At 47.3% G+C, this 22,018-nt stretch overlaps 1 long non-coding RNA gene across 1 annotated transcript; it reads right to left on the reverse strand.

Moving 5' to 3' along the window:
• Nucleotides 1-244: 244 nt before the first annotated feature.
• Nucleotides 245-17,712, reverse strand: LOC125641350 (uncharacterized). The gene is made up of 3 exons (XR_007358029.2): nt 17,309-17,712; nt 773-875; nt 245-569 (listed from the first exon to the last, which is right to left on the reverse strand). It is a non-coding gene; the product is annotated as an uncharacterized LOC125641350 (long non-coding RNA).
• Between the last annotated feature and the right edge of the window lie 4,306 nt (nt 17,713-22,018).

Below are 22,018 nucleotides of genomic sequence, written 5' to 3' on the forward strand. Positions count from 1 at the left end.
ACATGGGGACACTGTGCATATTTACACAAACCAGCAAACACTGTGTGATCAACACACTTCGAGAAACAGATGGATCATTCATAAAAAAGTATTCTGCTCCACATCGTGGAGAAGCGCATGTTGTGTACAGTAAGAAGATCTAACAATTCACACATTGCTTAATGTACCCAGAAACTACATTCCTTTGTCCTACTTTATTTGATATTGAATTAGCTTAGGCACCTGTATGGCCCCATTACTGTAGTATCTGAGCACCTCCTAATATTTAATGTATTTATCTGCATGCACCACTGTGAGGTAGCGTAGACCTATTATCATCACTTTACAGATGCAGAATTGAGGCCCAGAAAGACTAAAGGCCAAATTTTTAAAAACCAGCGCAAAATACCTTTAAAAGTCTAGCCCTAAATGACTCACCCAAGGTCACACAAGCAGTCTGTAGCAGAGAAGGGAATTGACCTCAGCAGTTCTAAGTTGCAGGCTATTGCCTTAACCACGGGGCCATCCTCTTGAGTAAATAATCAGCAGCGTACTTCAGTCCTTGTCCTCAGAGGATGCCTGCACACCACCTTCAAAAGATGAGCATGGGAACTTAAATTCCTAACAGAGACACTGGTTTTATGGCTCACTGCAACAACTTGTAACACGCCCGACTGGCTACTAATCCTTTGCTGCCCACTTCATTGTAAGTGGTCTTCTACAGCGCCCCACGTGAACCTCTTGTGCTTAACAATCTGACCCATCTTGTCTTTCATTCAGACACTCTGGTTACCTTCTCCAGACCTGAGGAAGAGCTCTGCGAAGCTGGAGAGCTTGTCCCGGCTACCAATAGACGTTGGTCCAATAAGATACTGCCTCATACCGTCTATATGTATCTACATAGGGAACAAATATTTAATAATGAGCTCTTCAGTCGAGCAGTGACAGGTATAACACGATCCAAGGCTGGAAGTTGAAGCCAGACAACTTCAGACTGGAAATAAGTTGTAAATTTTTGATAGCGAGGGTAATTAACCGATGGAACAATTTACCGAGGGTTGTGATGGATTCTCTATTGCTTCTAATTTTAAAATCCAGATTGGGTGTTTTTCTAAAAAATATACTCTAGGAATTATTTTGGGGGAAGTCTATGGCCTGTGTTATACAGGAGGTCAGACCAGATGATCACATTGGTCCCTTCTGACCTTGGAATCTAGGAATCTACCTTGTCTCTAGCATAACTCAATGACAGAACAAAACAAGGAAGTAATGCTAAGGCTGAAGGGGCAGCATGAGTCAGGTGATATGATCATGAGTAATGGAGGATTACATGATTCTGGCAAGCTAACAGGATCCCTTATCAGTGCACGTCCCGGTGTGCTAATATTATTTTTAATGAAGGTGTTGATTTTTTTTAAAAGGAAAGGATTCTTTTGGCAGGCAGAGTGTCAGCTGCCATCACTGAAACACATTGTTAATTTCAACCCTATATGATGAAGTTTTTTGCTTGTGACTTCCCTTTTTCTTTAATGGCACCAACAGTTTGAGTCTTGTTGGCATAGAAGGTCTGCAGAGGGGACACTTGCTCTGACCAGTTGAATGAGGCCTGCCAGTTCAGGGCTTCCCTCCTGCAAGCGTGAGCAAGTCCATAGAAGGGACCTGTGCGTGTGTGATTTTGGTGGGGATAATAAGTTACAGTGGGGTGGGACATGGGGTTAGAGGATAGTGTTAGGGACAGAGGCTTTATCCACATGGAAAATTTCCATGCCACTCACCAGACTGCTGTGAGGGGACCTAGCAGCTGCATCCTGAATGTTTTAAGCCTCCAGAATCTGAACAGGCACTGTCCCTGTCTTTGCACTGGAATCTACAGCATTATTGTTCTTTACTTAATCAGAGGAGAAATACATAGATCTATACACAAATAATAAACCCTACACACCTCTCTCTGCTTCAACTTCCTCACCACTCTGAAGCACTCGTTGGGCTGGGGTCAGAGTCCTTTGGGATCCAGAGTTCTCTCCACCAGTGCATAGTTTGTGTTCTGAAACATCATGCCTTCTCCTCCCAGCTCTTCTTCTCTGACCTTGGCCTGTCTGTCCCATGCCCTCTCCTGCATGTCTCCCTGAGTTGTTTTATAGCCTCCTGCTTTGGTCACCTCTCTCTGTTCTGCTTGGAGAATTTCCACTCTCCAAAGCCCCACCACTGCAGATCACTTGGACAAACTTGTTTCCCTACTCAGACACTTTTTTAAGTAACTGTTGTATGGTCAGAGCACAGTCATAAGGTTGACCACTCACCATTGTCCGTGGTCTGGAGAAGACATGATACAGCCTTTTCAGCAATGGGGGAACCCACAGATACAGAGGGGCATTCATGATGATAAAGCAGTTTTCATGCTAACAACTTCCTAATAACCAGAATTCATAAAGTATACATAGCTTCCCCAAATCATCAAACATCCTGTCTCCTTCCCCCCCAAATCCTCCATCACCTGACCCTTTCTATGCCCACCAACACCCAGTTTTCCATTCCCCCACCCTCCTTTTAAGCACCTGTCTGACTTCCCCAGTCCACCCACCTGTCACCCTTCTCCATGCTCCTCACAGGTCCCGTGCAGTTTCCGAGTCCTTTTAACATATATCATAGAATCATAGAATATCAGGGTTGGAAGGGACCCCTGAAGGTCATCTAGTCCAACCCCCTGCTCGAAGCAGGACCAATTCCCAGTTAAATCATCCCAGCCAGGGCTTTGTCAAGCCTGACCTTAAAAATATCTAAGGAAGGAGATTCTACCACCTCCCTAGGTAACGCATTCCAGTGTTTCACCACCCTCTTAGTGAAAAAGTTTTTCCTAATATCCAATCTAAACCTCCCCCACTGCAACTTGAGACCATTACTCCTCGTTCTGTCATCTGCTACCATTGAGAACAGTCTAGAGCCATCCTCTTTGGAACCCCCTTTCAGGTAGTTGAAAGCAGCTATCAAATCCCCCCTCATTCTTCTCTTCTGCAGGCTAAACAATCCCAGCTCCCTCAGCCTCTCCTCATAAGTCATGTGTTCCAGACCCCTAATCATTTTTGTTGCCCATATATCTTTTTTCCCTGCACCTTTTTCATGCCCTCCTTCTGCCTGCCCCCATGACACTGGTGTGCCTTGAACCACCTTTAATTCTCTCCATGCTCAACAAGTCTCCTACAACCGCCCTGTGCACCGCTCTTCTTGCTTCCCCAAGAGTCCTCCATCCTGAGTCCAGGGAACATAGTGTCCATCCCCAGTTCCTACCCCACTTGGGGGTTCTTTGTCCCCCTCTTCTATTGTCCCATCACCCTCCATCCTCCTGCTCTCCTGCATTTCTCCTTCTCTCCCTCCCTTCACCCTCACCCGAATTTAGGGGCACTTGTTACTTTTTAGAGGAGTTAGGCTGGGAATATATAAATGGGAAGCTACCTTCAATCTCAGCTATGGAACAGCTCCCACCACTCCCTAATACTGAGCATCCCATAATTGTTCCCAGATTTAGGACCCAATGTTACCCACAGCGATGTACGTGTCCAACCCATGGTGCTAACACAGCTGTGTGGGGTTAAATCCATGCAAAATTTGTCCACAGACTTCTATATGAGACAAAGAACAAAGGGGTGTCATTTCCCACCAGTCGTCCAGATGATGAATTGCAGCAAGGTAGCTTTAAACTGTTTCCATTTCTTATAAATGCTTCTTGTACAAGGAAGAAGCTTGGTTGCTGTACATGTAGGAAAATAGCTCCAAGAATGTTGAAGTGCTGCCCAGTTGGCATTAGGTGATATCCCTGCTGGCTGAGATATTCAGAATATAGTAAATATGTTCTGAGAGGGTGGTGACAATTTCCCAGAATCCAAATAACTTATTTTAGGGCCTGATCCATAGTCTATTAAAATCTACCAGCATCTCTCCTTTGACATCAGTAGACTTTGGATCAGGCTCCTACTTTAATAATAAATAATTATTATTATTATTAATTTAAAAATTAGCTGTTTTGCCTGTATGGGGAAAAATTAGAGAATTTTACCAGTTCCATCAAAACGTCACCACTATTGAATTGTAATGTTGTTCCACAGGAAGGGCTGGATCCCTTATCAAATGTGTACATCAGGAAGGGAAATTTGCCAAGGGGTCTGATCCTGGGAAGTGCTGAGCACCCCGTGCCAGCATTTTCCGCATGTGGTTTGAGGGCTCTCGGCAATCTCAGTACTCAGGGTCCAGGTCTGAATTTGAATCCTTCCCACTCTGCTTGAGCTCACTTAGGGCATGAACAAGGCTCTGCCATCACTGTCTGTCATGCTGTTTGCAAAATAGCTGCCTTGTTACATCTCTAACATTTTTTACAAGGCTAGGTCACTGGCCTGTTGCTTATATCTGCACCACCCTAAAAGCCACATCCGTACTCAGCAGCTGATTGAGGATAATGGGCGGAGGGAGACTGTGGTTTTCCCTGCATGAGAGCAGAAGGGGGTAGTGAGGGAGACAGTGCACCAAAGGTCACCTCTCCCCGGAGTTTCTGCACGAGTTTCAGTTCTAACTTCATTGTGGGGGACACAGTCCCTCCTCACTGGTTCTTGGAGCTAGGCTGCCTGAGTGAGGAGTGTCACTGGTCCCGTGCTCCTGGAGTCTTTGCACCTGGTTCAGGCATAGTGGGCTCTCCTCTTTAACTCCTTTTGCAAGAGTGTAACCCTCTTGACTTCGGAGAGGTTACTCCATTGCTCTAAGCAAGGGGAAAATCAGGCCCACGCAGTGTGTCCAGGACTTTCTGCTAGGTCAGTGCCTCCCATACCACCAGCAGCGATTCATATGTCATGATCTCACCCTCAATCTCTGAATATCTCAAGATATAACAACCCACGCGACTGACATAAGTTTCACTGACAAAAGTGCCGGCATGGACAGCGCTATGTCGGGGGGAGAAGCTCTCCTGCTGACATAATTACCACCGCTCGTTGGGGGTGGTTTAATTATGCCAGCAGGAGAGCTATTTCCCATTGGCATAGAGCGGCTTATGGTGGCACAACTGCAGGGGTACAGCTGTGCCGCTGTAGGGTCTGTAGTGTAGACATAGCCCAAGTCTGAGAGTGCTTGCTTTTGCTAGCCGTAAGAACCGCTGGCCCAAATAAGAAAGCAGATGATAGGATGCTAGGGTAGAGCATAGAAAGCGTACAGCAACTTGGAGCTCATGGTTTTGTGGGTCCAAAAGGCAGATATGCTCAAATCAAGAGATTATTGTATTGCATCCCCTTGACTGTCTGATTTGAAAGAAGCACAGTACCAAGCTTTGGCGAGCTGGGGTGGGCTGGAAATTACAAGGAGTATAATTTAATCACGACCAGAGCCGTGAACAGTCTCTTAGAAAGGCTGTGTCTGGAGTGCACTCGTTGTAGTCACATATAAATGAGCTTTATGTGCAAGGATCTCAAAATGCTTTGTGCAGTACTGGCCCATAGGGGATTTTGCTATTAACCTTCCTGGGAGAAGAATCTGTATGTTACTGTTGCTGTTACATAATGTGTTAAGTAAACAGTCTGACCGATGTATTTACCGCCTTGCAAAATTCTACTCACCCACTCGCTGCACACAGAGTGAATCTTTTTGATGGGTAGGTACAGTGTCATTTATATTGTCAAGGGCAGATGAGTAGCTGTGGTATCTAGGCTGGTTACATTTTCACAACAGTTTTGTTCATCTGCATTAGGGGAATGTATGGTGTCAAGGGCATGACATGACTGCCAGCTAGTGCAAATTTGCAACCAGAGTTTTAAGGTAATTCCGTAATGCAGCTGGGTGCCAAGGAACAAGAAAGTTTATGTCTGCGACTCTGATAATGTGGGTGCAGTAAAGAGATTGGCCTACAAATGACAGAGCCCTTGACTACATGTTACAAAAACTGGAGTGTGTACCAGCTCTCCCACTAACTTGCTGTTTGATGCTGACCCCAAACAGCTGTGCTCAGAACACATGCTTCAATGTGGATCAAGCCTGGAGCAGAACCAGTTGATGATGCTGTGTGACTGGCTTAGTGGGGACTGTGTTAATTCAATGTTTTCAAATCTGTTGAGTAGTTTCTGCACTGGGATGAATGTAGTTTGGTCTCTGTGCACAAAGACCGCCCACAATATGTTACAAACCCAGTTCTGCCGCACTGTCTGCAGACGTGTCTGCTAAACAAACACCATTCTTCCGTTAGGTCAGTGAGGGGACTGCTGTCCAGAGCGGGGAAACCTCTTGGGAGGGATAACCTAAGCAACTGAACACCAGAGAGCTTGCAATCAACTGTCTGAATGATTGCTTGCTGCTCAAGCAAAACATGGGGCTGATACCAGTTGGTATAGCTGGTGCCAGCAGCCATTCATTGCCATTGTAGTCCCAGTCAGTTTACATTGGAACAAGAGATGCAACCCAACAGGACTTGGCTTTGGTATAAATTGCCTGTGGCAAACTTACCAGTATTGATTTAACAATCCTGCCAGCTTCTTGTGCAGTGCCTAGCACACTTTGGGCATTCGGACCAGCCATTTGAGAAGGGTTCAGCCCCCTCAGCCAGGCCCAGATTTTCAAATGAACTCAGCTCCCATTTAGGCACCACAATGAGAGGCCAGATTTTCAACAGCTCACCAGGTTGGATGCACATTGGGTGTTTAGCTCTTTTGGAAAATCTGGCCATAGGAACTGCTGGGCGTTGAATACTTATGAAAATCTGCCCCTTATCCAGGTGCTTAAATGGCAGCTGAGCTCTTAGGAAAATCTGACCCTCGTTGTAGCTGCCGAGCACTGGGAAATCTGGGCCTGAGATCTTTTGAAAATCTGACCCTAAGGGTTTGATCGAAGGCCCATTGAAGTTATTGCCAAGACTCCTATGCTCTTCAGTGGGCATTGGCTCAGGCCGTATACAATGAATGCTTTTCTATGGGGTTGTGAGGGTTAATTATGTTTGTGCTGGGCTTTGAAGAGGTGAAATGCTGTTTAGTGCTACAAACCTGTACCAAAGCTCTCTGATGCCAATGAGAGTCTTTTCACTGACTCTGGATTTGTCTCTAAATGTCCTGTATCTATTCAGCCTCCATTATGGCCAGACCGTAACTTCCTTTGTGGAATCTCACCTACTCCAGTGAGATGTGTCATATGAGAAAGGCAAACGAGAAATCCAGTTCCTGCAGCTGCCTCTCTGACTCAGACCCTGTCCCTTTCATAAAAAAAATGCCATGGCAAAATAAATAAAAATCCCTTGGATATCCCCTTCCAATAAGGAAAGGGATTCTGATGATGATTCACTTCCACTCTGCTGAAGCTGGCAGGGGTCCCAATTCTTTTGGACTCAGACATGCGGCATGTGAGGGTACTGAAACAACTGCTACATTCTTTGGTATAAGTGCATCAAATAAGTGACAGAAGAGAAACCTAAGCATTGTTCCTCCAAGGGAATGTGCAGAACTATCTCCTCACTTCAAACTAAACCAAAACATACCCAAAAGGGGTTGTCTCTCAAAAGACAACACATTTGCCATCCAGTGAATGGCTGCTAATGTACTAAGGAATCAGTACTCTAGTGAATTCCTCTAATTAAATATTTTTCCATACACAAAAATACTTTTTGTGAGAATAACCTTTGATTTGAGATTTAAGAAAAAAACAAAAGGAAGCAGTAAATTCTTGAGGAGGGATCACATGACATTGTACCCTTGGTAACAACCTGCCATGAAATGAATGCAAAATGGTAGCCTGCTCCTGCAGATGATAGTCCTTGAAGATTCAAAGGAGGCAGAGAGAGAAAAGGCACCTCTCTAAGGCTCTCTGCTGTCTCCAGGGGCTGAGCAGTCATCATAAACAAATAGACAAACTTATTAGGTCCCAAAGCCCTCCTACACCACCAAAATAAACTTCTTTCCTTCCCTTCGCTTCAGTCACATTTGGTCCCCTAGCTGGAAAATGATGGAAAAACAAAGGAGGCTTGCGGAACACTCTGAAGATCACCACATTTCTGGATTGTGTCAGACCCAGAGAGGGAGGTGAATTCTAGCATAGGGACTCTATCATGAAGAATGTCCTAAAGGATGGTGACCCCACCATACTTTCATTTACTACCCCTAAACAATCCCATCCCAAAAAGTCTCCTCTGCTCATAACGTGGTCTAAGCTTTATACTCAGACAAATATGGTAAGCATTTTTTTAAAAAGTCCTCTGGTGCATATTCTGAGAGTAGTTGTTGGCTTCCCCTTGCCCTGCACTACGATCTCAGGCAAGTGCTTCTCGGCCATGGCAGAGAGGCAGCGTCACTTCTCCTGAGTCCTTTGGCTAAGCTCAAGCCTGGCTGATACCTTGAGAGAAGGGGGATGCTCTACTGCCATTCACATGCTGATCATCAGAGCACTGGGAGCCTGGGGCCCCAAGAACGAGACTCTGCTCCGGGACTGTATTGTGCCCAGACACTACACCAAGCTGATGAGGCAGTTGAGGTTTCCGATACCATCCGTTGATCAAGGGACATCTATATTGAACATGTGACTGAACACCACCGATATGAGGATAACATGATCCAGATCACTAACTGAGAAGCGACAAGACCGAAGGATCTTTGAACTGATTTAACTAACTAGTGCACTTTTTTTCTTCTGTTATATGCTTAACCACTAACCCTTTTGTCTGTATTTTCTACTGTGGGCAATTGTCAGCTCACACAACTTTTTTCTCTCTCTCTTCATTTGCAATTCATGGTTATAACCTTGTTTTTGACAAACATGAACTGATATAATTGGCGTATTTATAATGTGTGTTCAATAACTTGTGCTCTAGAATATTCTCTGATAAAAGTTTTATCAGTTTAATATTGGAGGCGTGTGCTGTCTGAGTGACTATAACTACATTCTGAATTTGTCATGGGATGGTCTTGATTACTCAACATTTTTCCATCTCGAATTGCTGACTTATTTGCGTTGAATGGAGAAGTTGTCATTTAGCAGGGGACGGTTGATGAATGATATGGCACTTAGCTGAAGGAACCTGATTGGTCACTATTGCTCACTGTTGAGTCAGCAATTTTTGGTCTCTGTCATTCATCTTCCCTGTGGATGGAAAATTCCTTTGAATGGCATGAGGTTGCCAACGCCACATCTTGTAATGGGACTCAAACTACTCACTGAAACCATTTAGAACATAGTTTTAAAGACATTCAAGCTAAAATGGTTTAAATGTGGTTTAGTTGACAAATTTAGCCCTGTTCACAATGGGCAGTCTCAGTAGAGTTCAGCCAACTTAGTGTAAACCAGCTTTATGAATGTGGCTACCAGCACAATTTAGAAGGGGCCTCAGATAGTAAATTCTTCAGGGCAGCAACACCAGGCCAAATTCCCCAGGAGTGAATTTGCCCACTGTCTTTTACTCTAGGACGTGGTGTTTGGATTTGGATCAGATTAATGTTAGGCTGGAGCTTGGGATCTGGATTCAAGGCTGAACCATGACTGGGGTTTGGGTTCAGATTCACAGGTATCAAAATTTTGCAAGCAGCTCTCATGAGATTTCCACCCCAAATGGTGGAAAACTTGTCAGATCAGCTGTTCTTGCATGAAGTTGGCTGTGTCAAACCTGAAAATAGGCACATACTGTTTTTTGGTATCACTGTAAACCAAAACCCTCTTGGCTGGTTCAGATTGGTGGGGTAAATTGTGACTCCCTTAGCCCCCAGCTTGAACCCAACAAAGGGGGGTGGATTTGAGGTTCCAAGCTTTGGCCCAGCTCTCTTTGTGTGCTCTGCAAAGCACAGTGAGCATGAGTGCTGCTGTATCAGCAGAAGATGATAAAAGCGCTCATGTCACTTTTGGTCACTCTGTGACGTTACACTCCATATGTTTTATGGAAATATGTTAATGAGTGTGAATATAATGTAACTGGAATATGCTTCATGCAAGAGGTCTCTTGTAAGGTATCATTACAAAGCTTATAATCTACTGAGTGTGTTCATCCTGTTTGTATGTATATATCATTCTTGTATCTAAAACTAGAAATATGAAGTATAACTCAAGTCCTATCGTAATTATACAAAGTGTGGGCCATTAATGGTGGTTTAGAAACTTGATGGCTCCCATTGACTAGGACGGTTTGTTGTAAATGGCTCTGTTTACTTGCAAGCCTTCCTGCATTCGTGTGAGTCAGTGTGAGTCAGGCCGGGAAGAATGGAGGCTTGGGGTCTCACAGGACATGTGACCATGTCACCTGCTACTGGAATCCATCTTAAACCTGGTGCTTTTCCATTTAGAAGGAGGTGGGGGGGACCCAGAGAGACAAAAGATTGCCACCTTGTGCCAAAGACTATAAAAGGGGGTGGAACAGAACGAAGAGGGTTGCCAGTCATGAGAAATCCCCTAGTTACCACCTGAGCTGGAACTAACAAGGACTGTACCAGGGAAAAGGATTAGGCCCAGACTAGGAAGGAGTCTAGTCTGTGAAAGAAGCTTATTGGAACATCTCTGAGGGTGAGATTTACCTGTATTCAGTTTCTTAATGTATTAGGCTTAGACTTGCATGTTTTGTTTTATTTTGCTTGGTAACTTACTTTGTTCTGTCTGTTATTACTTGAAACTACTTAAATCCTACTTTTTATATTTAATAAAATCACTTGTGTTTATTAATTAATCCAAAGTAAGTGATTAATACCTGGGGGATCAAACAGCTGTGCATATATCAGTGTTATAGAGGGCAGACAATTTATGAGTTTACGCTGTATACGCTTTATACAGAGTAGAATGGATTTATTTGGGGTTTGGATCCCATTGGGAGCTGGGTGTCCGGGTGCTGGAGCCAGGAGTACTTGCTGAGCTGTTTTCAGTTAAGTCTGCAGCATTGGGTGCGTGGTTCACACCCTGGGTCTGTGTTGCAGGAGGCTAGCATGTCTGGCTCAACAAGGCAGGGTTCTGGAGTCCCAAGCTGGCAAAGAAAATGGGCTCAGAGGTAGTTTCTGCACATCAGGTGACAGTCCCAAGGGAGTCTCTGTGACCGAACCTGTCACACGCTCCTAGTGGTCATCGGGCTTTGTCCACATGCCTTGCTGCCCCAGCTATCCCTTGGGGATGGGTAACGTTTTGCCCTTTGCCATTTCACCCAGTTTCCCAGCCCTATCTCTCCCCCATCCTTTTGCTTCCCCCGGCAACCCCTGCAAAGTCAGAAATGTTTTCTTTCCTCCAGGAATAGACAGCCACATGAAATCACCCATATATCTTAAAGAAAACCAAGTTTAGTAGAGAAGGTGGGAGAAAATCATATCATATTCAAAGCAAATGGTGTGAAACCAATCTGCTTTAATGCTGGACAGCAATTCAGGGCTTGTCAACACAGAAAAGTGTTACCAGTTATACCATTAAAATGATACAGGTATAGTTAAAATGCCATAGTTATACAAGTATAACTCCCCACCTAGGGCTTATCTACACTTAAAACGCTGCAACAGCACAGCTGAGCCACTGTAGCACTGCAGTGAAGATGCTATCTATGCTGATAGAATGGGCTCTTCTGTCGGTGTAGGTAATCCACCTCCCTGAGAGGCAGCAGCTAGGTCAATGGGAGACTTCTCCCTACAACCTAGGGCTGTCTACTCCAGGGAGTTAGGTTGGTTTAACTGTCATTCAGGGATGTGGATTTTTCACACCTCTCAGCGACGTAGTTATACTGACCTAACGTCCTAGTGAAGACCAGGCCTTAGGGCATGTCTATACTGGAAACGCCATAGCAGCACAGTTGTGTCACTGTAGCGTGTAAGTGTAGATGCTCCCTATGCCAACGGGAGGGGTTCTCCGTTCGGTGTGGGTAATCCACCCCCTCCTAAAGATGGTAGCCAGATCAATGGAAGAATTTTTAGCACTGTCTACAGTGGGATTTGGGTCAATTGAACTATGCTGCTCAGGGGTGTGGATTTTTCACACCCCTGAGCAATGTAGTTAAGCCGACCTAATTTTCTAGTGTACACCAGACCTCATTCTGAAATAAGAGTGGCTTTTTTCAGGTCTAGTGTAAACCGCTTCCAAAGTGACATAAGCTAAGGCCTGGTCTGCGCTAGAAAATCCACACCCCTGAGCAGTGTAGTTAAACTGGACCTAAATCCTCTTGAGGAGATGGATTACTTAGGCTGCCGGGAGAACCCTCCCCATTGGCATAGGAGATGTGTACACTGAGGCCTGATCTAACCTACAGGGTTAGGTCGGCATAAGCTGCCTTGCATCGACCTAGCTGTGGAAGTGTCTTCACTTAAACTTGGCTCCCGCTGACCTAAGTGCTTCTCTACTCCAATTTAGTGACACCACCTCCCCGAGAGCGACGTAGTGTCATGATTGATGTAATTAGGTGACGCAATGTCAGTGCAGACTCTACATTGCTTACGTCAACTGTTCGTGGCTTTCAGGAGCCATCCCACAATGCCCCACACTGACAGTGCAATCGATACAAGTGCTCCTGGTGAGGACACGCACCGCTGATACAAGCAGCCAAGCATGCACGCTCATAGGCAATTTAATAACTGTGGTGGCCAACTGCTGATGTAAATTAGCTCAACATAATTTTGTAATGTAGACGTGGCCTGAAGTGCTACAGAATGTGGACCAAGGAGATCCAGCGTACTTAGATTTTCAGAAAGCCTTTGACAAGGTCCCTCACCAAAGGCTCTTACGCAAAGTAAGATGCCATTCAATAAGAGGGAAGGTGCTCTCATGGATTGGTAACTGGTTAAAAGATAGGAAACAAAGGGTAGGTATAAATGGTCAGTTTTCAGAATGGAGAGAGGTAAATAGTGGTGTCCCCCAGGGATCTGTTCTGGGACCAGTGCTATTCAACATATTCATAAATGATCTGGAAAAAGGGGTAAACAGTGAGGTGGCAAAATTTGCAGATGATATAAAATTTGTTAAGACCCAGGCAGACTGCGAAGAGCTACAAAAGGATCTCTCAAAACTGAGTGACTGGGCAACAAAATGGCAGATGAAATTCAATGTTGAAAATGCGAAGTAAAGCACACTGGAAAACATAATCCCAACTATACATCTAAAATGATGGGGTCTAAATTAGCTGTTACCACTCAAGAAAGAGATCTTGGAGTCATTGTGGATAGTTCTCTGAAAACATCCACTCAATGTGCAGCGGCAGTCAAAGAAGCAAACAGAATGCTGGGAATAATTAAGAAAGGGATAGATAATAGGACAGAAAATATCATGTTGCCTCTATATAAATCCATGTAATGCCCACATCTTGAATACTGCGTGCAGATGTGGTCACCCCATCTCAAAAAAGATATATTGGAATTGGAAAAGGGTCAGAAAAGGGCAACAAAAATGATTAGGGGTATAGAACGGCTTCTGTATGAGGAGAGATTAATAAGACTGGGACTTTTCAGCTTGGAAAAGAGGCGACTAAGGGGAGATATGATTGAGATCTATAAAATCATGACTGGTATAGAGAAAGTAGATAAGGAAGTGATGTTTATTGCTTCTCATAACACAAGAACTAGGGGTCACCAAATGAAATGAATAGGCAGCAGGTTTAAAAACAAATAAAAGGATTTCTTCACACAACGCACCATCAACCTGTGGAACTCCTTACCAGAGGATGTTGTGAAGGCCAAGACCATAACAGGGTTCAAATAAGAACTAGATAAATTCATGGAGGATAAGTCCATCAATGGCTATTAGCCAGGATGGGCAGGGATGGTGTCCCTAGCCTCTATTTGCCAGAAGTTGGGAATGGGTGACAGGGGATGGATCACTTGGTGATTCCCTCTGGGGCACCTGGCATTGGCCATTGTCAGAAGACAGGATACTGGGCTGGATGGACCTTTGGTCTGACCCAGTAGGGCCATTCTTGTGTTATGTTCTTATGTACAGTGTGCTGCTATCCTGCTGTAGTGTTTGAAGAGTAGACAAGCCCATGCTGCTATAAATAAATTCAGACTCTACCTAGGCTCACATATCTATTCAGGGGACACCATCACAGGGCCTAATAACATCAGCCACACTATCAGAGGCTCGTTCACCTGCACATCCACCAATGTGATATATGCCATCATGTGCCAGCAATGCCCCTCTGCCATGTACATTGGTCAAACTGGACAGTCTCTATGTAAAAGAATAAATGGACACAAATCAGATGTCAAGAATTATAACATTCATAAACCAGTCGGAGAACACTTCAATCTCTCTGGTCACGCAATCACAGACATGAAGGTCGCTATCTTAAAACAAAAAAACTTCAAATCCAGACTCCAGCGAGAAACTGCTGAATTGGAATTCATTTGCAAATTGGATACTATTAATTTAGGCTTAAATAGAGACTGGGAGTGGCTAAGTCATTATGCAAGGTAGCCTATTTCCCCTTGTTTTTTCCTACCCCCCCCCCCCGACGTTCTGGTTAAACTTGGATTTAAACTTGGAGAGTGGTCAGTTTGGATGAGCTATTGCCAGCAGGAGAGTGAGTTTGTGTGTGTGTGTCTGTCCCAGGGGAAAAAAAAGGGGGGGGGGGAGGGGTGAGAAAGCCTGGATTTGTGCTGGACATGGCCCACCTTGATTACCATGCACATTGTAGGGAGAGTGGTCACTTTGGATGAGCTATTACCAGCAGGAGAGTGAGTTTGTGTGTGTGTTTTTTGGAGGGGGGTGAGGGGGTGAGAGAACCTGGATTTGTGCAGGAAATGGCCCACCTTGATTATCATGCACATTGTGTAGAGAGTGGTCACTTTGGATGGGCTATTACCAGCAGGAGGGTGAGTTTGTGTATGGGGTGGCGGAGGGTGAGAAAACCTGGATTTGTGCTGGAAATGGCCCAACTTGATGATCACTTTAGATAAGCTATTACCAGCAGGAGAGTGGGGTGGGAGGAGGAATTGTTTCATGATCTCTGTGTGTATATAATGTCTGCTGCAGTTTCCACAGTAAACATCCGATGAAGTGAGCTGTAGCTCACGAAAGCTCATGCTCAAATAAATTGGTTAGTCTCTAAGGTGCCACAAGTCCTCCTTTTCTTTTTGCGAATACAGACTAACACGGCTGCTACTCTGAAACCTTTCTCCAAGCTTCTTTGTCAGCTTTGTCGGGCGGGGGACCTGCTACTAAACTAGTCTCAGGGCAGGTCTTTAGCTCTGGGGGTCCTGACTTTGGCTGCCCTACAAGGGGCCAGTTCTCCGTTCCTCTTTCTTTGCTGGTTTCTTAGAAACTCTGGCGATTTATTAAACCTCGCAGAGGTCACGAGCTGTGGGTTCACTCTTCGGGTAAAGATACAACCGGAGCAAGGTACAACCGGCCCCCGCCGGCGGAGCGTCTTTCCCGCTCCCTTCCTTCCTTCTTCCTTGGCGGGGCTCCCGCTCCCCGGCAGGCTGGAGTTTCGGTTTCTTGCAAAAGGCGCGCTGTGAATGAAACGGAGACTCTTCCGGGAATTGGCAATAGCCGCAGGAGGCCAGCAGGGGGCGGCCGGGAGGAGTGACACGCCTGCACGAGCCGCCGGCACCGGCAGCTGCGAGGAAGAAGAGGTCAGGGAGGGGATTTTGCAGCTTGCAAGCAGCTTGCAGCGCCAGGGCAGAGGTCGGTGCCTGGCGAGCAGGCGAGGGGAAAGCAGGCCCCTCCCCACCACGCAGCGGGGCTGGCGGGTCCCCGGGCTAGCCGCGGGGTGCAGAGAACCTGCTCTGCTTTGGAAGGTGGCGGATCTCTCTGGGTGGGAGCCTGTGTGGTCCCCGTTTTCCTACCAGCTCCAGTTTCTGGGGACGAGACCCTGGGCGAGCGTCTCTGTGCAGCCGATTACAGGCTGGTCAGCTTGCAGCTGGCCCGCGGGCAGTGGATTAGATTTGATGGTACCAGTGAGTGAGGAAGGGCTCAGTGAAACCCCCCCGCAACGCCCTCCTGCCCTCACCGGCAGCCGCCCCCGGCGTGGCTCAGCGCCCGGGCCGGTGCGCAGCTGGTGTCTCTGCCAGGCGCATTACAGCAGAGAGCCCGGAGGCTGGGGAATCCCTGGGCGAGCGGTGAGTCAGGGGTGGGCAGGGGTCCGGTGCTGGAGCCAGCGCCGGGGCTGGGAAAATCCGTGCCGTGGGGAAAAGCCCGGCGAGAAGGCACCTGACTTTCCGCGCTCCCCCCCCCCCCTTTCCAGAGGGTTGTTTACTCTCGTCCTAGCTGCCGAAACGGGGCGGGCTGTTTTACAGCCAGGCTCACAGCTATGGGGGGGCTTCGCTGTCCAACAGCTCCAGCTGTGTCCGTCCAGGGGCGCTGACAGCCCCGGGGAGAGGGGTTTGCTGTATGGCTGCAGCCAGGCTGTTCCAGCGCCCTGCTCTGCCTGTGCAAATAATGCTGCTCGGACTTGCACAAGCACCGCCTGAAAAGGGCTGAGCCAGCCTTCTTCATATGAATTAGCCCCCATGCTCAGGTTTCAGAGTAGCAGCCGTGTTAGTCTGTATTTGCAAAAAGAAAAGGAGGACTTGTGGCACCTTAGAGACTAACCAATTTATTCGAGAATAAGCTTTCATGAGCTACAGCCTGTAGCTCAGGAAAGCTTATGCTCAAATAAATTGGCTAGTCTCTAAGGTGCTACAAGTACTCCTTTCCCCTCTGCTCAGTTGTCTGTCTGTGGTGCTGATGCATCTGCAGTGTCTACCTGTAACAGTTAGGCGTTCTCATTGTAGGGTCGCAGAGAGCTTGACCAACAATAATTAAGCCTCACAACATCCCTGCGAGGTAGCTACCGAGAGGGGCAGTGAGGCACAGAGAATCATAGAATCATAGAATATAAGGGTTGGAAGGGACCCCAGAAGGTCATCTAGTCCAACCCCCTGCTCGAAGCAGGACCAAACAGAGGATCTGCTCTGTTTATATTCTGATACTGCAGCCCTCTGTAAAGGTTTTGTGAGTCATGATCCAGATCACTCCCAGCCTCCCGCTCGAACCAGGAGAGGCTCCCTTGCAATCTGGATGAGCAGGCGATGTGAAATGAGTCAGGGTGAAATGCAGGCTCAGCCTATGAAAATAACCTGTTTAGTGGTGGAATTCATTCGTAGAACAGGGGTGGTTTTATTTACAGGGCTGTAAAGGGTTCCGCTTCAAAAGGTATTTACAGCATGTATCAATATTATTAATAAACAGAGGTTCCTTTTAAATGACACTTCGCTTTACAAACATAAATAAGAGAGGGTCCTTGCGCCAAGCAGTTACAAGCTTAAATAGCACACAAATACCTGGGTACCCATTTTGCATGTGCAAAGGTGAGGTGTACAACCACATTGTCTCTCTGTGCAAATGTTAATTACGAAATTAGACAATTAAAAAAATTAACCCCATGTGAGTTACCTACCTGCTATTCTGCAGCCCTATACACTCATCCTTAGATTCTCTAGTCACTGTGATGCTTTTGTCTCTTGAGCGTTCCCCGGGATGTACCTGTTCACTCAGAGACACCTCCTGGTCAGATTGAGACTAGCTGTGCTCATTGGCCACCGTAAAATGATACCCCTCTACCCCTCATGTATAGGCTAGTGCAGGATCATTCACGTAACCACAATATCCACAGTAGATGTCCCAGAGCTATAATCTCTATCAAACAGTTCCACAGTATCTGCGACCAACATAATTGAACTTCTTTCTGCTAAATATTAGCTGGCCTCTAAATGATGCCTGCCCCATTGCAGCTGAACTGTATTTGAGGTTATTTCTAAGCCCCCTGCCTCTGAACTAATCCTGCATTGGCAGGGAGATGACCTAATACATCTTTCCCATCTCTGATTTCTATAATTTAATAGTGCTCTGCAGCTATTCTGTCTTGGGCTGTGGATTTACTAAATCTCATTAGCGAGGCATCTTCAGGCTGAGTCAGTGCTTAGCTAGAAGACCTTTGGGGGAAAAGCCCAGGTGTTCAAGAAGAGGAGCTGGAGTTTCAGTAGTTAATACTGTTCTCTCTGAATGCTGTTCTCCCTGGGATACTGTTGAACCAATGCCCCAGCTGGGTTCCCAAGCTCCCGGTGAACATTTCTGAAGTAGATTTAAAACGTGCCTTACTCATTTGGGATTGCGAAAGATGGGACTTTCGGCTCATGTCAGAGTATTGTTGGTGCCAGGGCCCTGGCCGGATTCCAGCTTTGGGCCTATGCTGCATTTCAGTAGCCCAAGGTATTTTTCAGTACTTGTGGTGCTTTACAAACACGGCAGGAATCACTTCGTGGATTCCTATGGCCTGTGCCAGGCAGGGTGCTCAGACTAGATCAGAGGTCTCCAACCTTTTTACGCCCAAGATCACTTTTTGAATTTAAGGGTAACTCAGGATCTACCCCACCTCTTCCCTGAGGCCCTGCCCCTTCCCCAAAGCCCTGTCCCACTCACTCCATCCCCCCCTCCCTCCATCACTCGCTCTCCCCCACCCTCACTCACTTTCACCGGGCAGGGGGTTGGGGTTGGGGTTCGGAATGGGGTAAGGGCAGCACTTACCTCCAGTGGCTCCCAGTTGGCGGCAGGCGCAGTGAGGCTAAGGCAGGGTCCCTGCCTACCCCGGCCCCACACTGCTACCAGAAGGGGCCAACGCACCCCTGAGGCCCCTGGGGTGGGGAGGGCAGGGGGCACATGGCTCCGTGCACTGCCCCTCTCTGCAAGCACCGCCCCCACAGCTCTCCCAGCCAATGGGAGCTGCGGGGGCGGTGCTTGCAGGCAGGAGCATTGCGCAGGGGGAGACTCCTGCCCCCCGTCCCTGGGGCTGCAGGGCTGCAGTGGCTGCTTCCAGGAGCAGTGTGGGGCCAGGGTAGGCAGGGAGTCTGCCTTAGTGGCAGCCACACTGTGCGGCCACTGGAGATCGTGATCAACTGGGAGATCCTCTAGGATCGACCAGTTGATCGCGGTCGACTGGTTGGTGACCACTGGACTAGATGATCACAGTGGACTCTACTGGCCTGCAAATCCATGGGCCTGATTCTCAATAATGCTGAGGCTCCCTGAACCATTCTGGTAGTGTAAAAACAAGGCACCTTGTCTCAGCAGTGTCAAGAACCCTCAGTGTAACAGCATGGGCCCAATAGCCTATGAATTAAAGCTGAGGGTTTGGTCCTATTTGTGACCTGAGATGCTATAGTTGGGCCTTTTATTTTCCTTTCACAACTCTTCCCTTCCCAGCGTCTACCAACTGCAAAGCCTCAAGATCCTGTGAGGCCCATTGGGTAGCTTTGGCCACACATCTCCCAGAGATGTACAGAAGAGGAAGGCGGTTCAGGGCATGGATTGTGATTGTGGCTGGGGTGATGAGGTGGTGACCTCAGGTACTATTATTATAAGGAAGATGAACTTAACTAGCTGTGATAAGACAGGTGAAGGTTTGTTCCCCTGAATAGCCTAAGCATGGTCTTGAGGAGTTCAGGAACTAACAGGAGAGAATGGTGACAGCATGGGCTTGGGGAGAGCCTCGGTATGACCCAGTGATGCTGCCCGCAGAGGGGCATTTTCTTCTTTCACTCATGACTGCTGTTCTGTGCCAGCTAGAGTGGCTCTCAACACCCAATTGAAGGGGACAAATAAGCAGGCTGGTAGCCGGGCCTGAGTGAGGGAAGATATCAGCGTCTTAAGGGCCTAACTGGCTCCTACTGCTTCATCTGACTGCCTGTTCTCCTCAAGTGGGTTCAGGGAAGCAGCAGGAAACAGGAAGCTCCCTGAGAAGCTGGGGTTAACCAGTCCAGGCTCCTGGGGGTGCTAGAGAGGTGCATAAGAGGCTCCTCCTCCTCTCGCTCCCTGCGGCTCCTGCTGCTTTCTGCTATTCCCTCTCACCTTTTCTCCTGCCTGCCTGTTCTGTCTCTTGTGCCCTCCTTCCTCCAGCAAAGCACTCCACCATCTCTGTGCATCTCGAGCAGAGAGAATACATATGCCCCAGCAGCAGACACAATTTTCTACACTCTGGGTCCTAGTGGCCCCCCCTCCCAGTCTGGCACCTGAGGTGGCCGCCTCCCTTCTCCTCATGGCAAGGCCAGCCCATTGTCGAGCTGACACATGTTTTTTGTTAGAAACAATTTTTCGTTGGAAAATCCTGTTTCAGTTAAACTAAATATTTTGGCAAAATTGTATCTAGTTGACACAAATTCCCACAAAAACAAAATTTCCCCAAACTGAAAATGAAGGGCAGCTGCTGCTTAGTACAGATGGAAACATTTTATCTTACTCTCTCTAGATCAAAGTGTGTCCTGTTTGTGTTGTTATATGAGACAGTTTGATGGAGTCCAAAAAAATCTGCCATTGATTTCCTCTATGATTTTGGGCAAGTCACTTTTCCTCTCTGTGCTATGGTTTCTCCATCTGTAAGGTGGGAATGCTAGTGCTGGCCAACCTCACAGGAGTGTTGTGAACCTTACTTAATTGTTTGGAAGGCCCCTAAGAGCCTCGTATGAGAGAGTGTTTTAGAAATACCAAGTTTTATTATAATTGAAGTTTGTCTTGGATGGCCGTGGACTCCTCAAGAGAAGACCCTGAGACTCAAAGAAGAACAACTGCAACTACACCTAATTATGAGCTGCACCCTGTGTGTAACGGCACAGATTGCTGCATAACTCTGGATATTTCAGGATTGCCTAATTGCGTTCTGGAATCTAATCCTTAAATTTAAGCCTCTTGCCCTTATGATTGCGAAGATAAACTTTGCAATGTGAGCTGAGGATATGTCTACACATAAACTACTACAGCGGCACAATTGCACCCTGTGTCACTGGAGCACTTCAGTGAAGACACCACCTATGCCGTGCAGGGGGTTCTCCCATTGGCCTAGGTAATCTATCTCTCCAAAAGGTAGTAGCTTAGGTTGGCAGAGCTGACTGGACTCTGGGTATGGATCCCGCCGCCGGAGGCGAGAAGCCCCCAGCGGCTGCCCCCCTGCTCCCGGCTGGGAGGGGAAAGGTGAGAAGCCCTGGGGGGAAGCTGGACTTCCGGATGGGAGCTGCATAGAGCTGAGAGCCCTGGCTCTCAGTCCCCCACACTGCCCCTCTTGAGTGGGTGGATGCACACCACCAACGGAAGGAGGGTAGTGTGGACACCAGCCACCACAGTAATTAATAAGGCTGTAAGTCGAACTAACGTAGGTCGAGTTATCGTTGTACAGGAACTCCTCATTTAAAGTTGTCCCGGTTAACGATGTTTCGTTGTTACATTGCTGATCAATTAGGGAACATGCTCATTTAAAGTTGTGCAATGCTCCCTTATAATGTCGTTTGGCAGCCCCTTGCTTTGTCCACTGCTTGCAGGAAGAGCAGCCCGTTGGAGCGAGCTGGTGGGAGCTTGGAACCAGGGTGGACCGACAGCCCCCACATCAGCTCCCTGCTCCCCTAAATTCTCTGTGCAGCAGTCACCCAGCAGGCTACCAATTGCTGGCAGTTCAGCTGTCCCTCCCCCCACTGCTGTGTGCTGCTCCTGCCCTCTGCCTTGGAGCTGCTCCTGGGAGCCTCCTGCTTGCTGTGCGTGGGGAGGGGGGGAAGAGGGGGGCTAATGTCAGGGTGTCCCCCTCCCCCCTGCCCCTGCACCACGCTTACCCCATTTCCATGGGTGGGGCCGGGGGGGGGGTACACGACAGGGCTCAGGACAGAATGAGCTTCCTGGCAGCAGCTTCTGTCTCAACTTGCTGATCTACTTAAAAAGGCAGTGTACTTAGAGTGGGGTCAGCATACTTAAAAGGGCAATGCACATCTCTCTCTCTCTCTCTCCCACACACAGGGTGTGTGTCTCTGTCTGCCATGCTGTCTCCCCTCCCTCCATTTGTGCTGCCTTGTAGAGTGTGAGGCTACATTAACAACAGTGGGTTAACCCTAGAGGGCTCAGCTGGTTGCTAGTTCATCATGTAGCAGCAAGGAGCTAAAAACAGTTGGGGGCAGATCAGCCAGGTTGTAACCGCTGCAGAGAGAGGTACTCTCTTCTGGGGAGGCTGGCATATACTAGTTCAAACTAGATGCTGCGGAGACCAACAGACAAAGAAAAGATGTTTGGATAAATAGCCTGAATTTAAACGGAGTCAGGGGGCTTCTTTTTGATCCAGCAAACCAACAGGACCTTC

Source organism: Caretta caretta, chromosome 8 (assembly GCF_965140235.1).
Source record: "Caretta caretta isolate rCarCar2 chromosome 8, rCarCar1.hap1, whole genome shotgun sequence".
In the NCBI taxonomy this organism is placed as follows: Eukaryota; Metazoa; Chordata; order Testudines; family Cheloniidae; genus Caretta; species Caretta caretta.